We start from the raw sequence: 475 nt of genomic DNA on the forward strand, positions 1-475 counted from the left end.
TAATGATATTAAGACTATGTCCTAGATTTTTAATGAATAATACATACTGAAACCAATTAAGTCCTTAAAATCTTAATGAAAATAAATGCACTTAGTGATCGTATGTCTAAACAATTTAGATTCAGACATCCATTAAATGTGAACAACTACGGGCCTTACAAAAAAATAAAAAGTTATGATAAATTAAGTTAGTGTTTGACCATAGATTTAAGAGTGGATTTTTAATTTATTTTAAATTATATGTTAGGCAATATAATTTGTTAATGTTTTTAGAAAGTAGTCTTCAAGTATTTTCAAATACTCATAAAACACTATTTTTCTTTACCCGAGTAAAATGCATGTCCTAACATAACTTCAAATTTTTAAATCCACAACTTCAAAATTAAAATTTTCAATTTTAACGTCAATGATCAAATGTGATTTATATATAATTATTTATTTTTTCTTGAATAATATTCTTAAATAGGGGGATTGT

This window comes from Solanum pennellii, chromosome 3 (assembly GCF_001406875.1).
Source record: "Solanum pennellii chromosome 3, SPENNV200".
NCBI lineage: Eukaryota > Viridiplantae > Streptophyta > Magnoliopsida > Solanales > Solanaceae > Solanum > Solanum pennellii.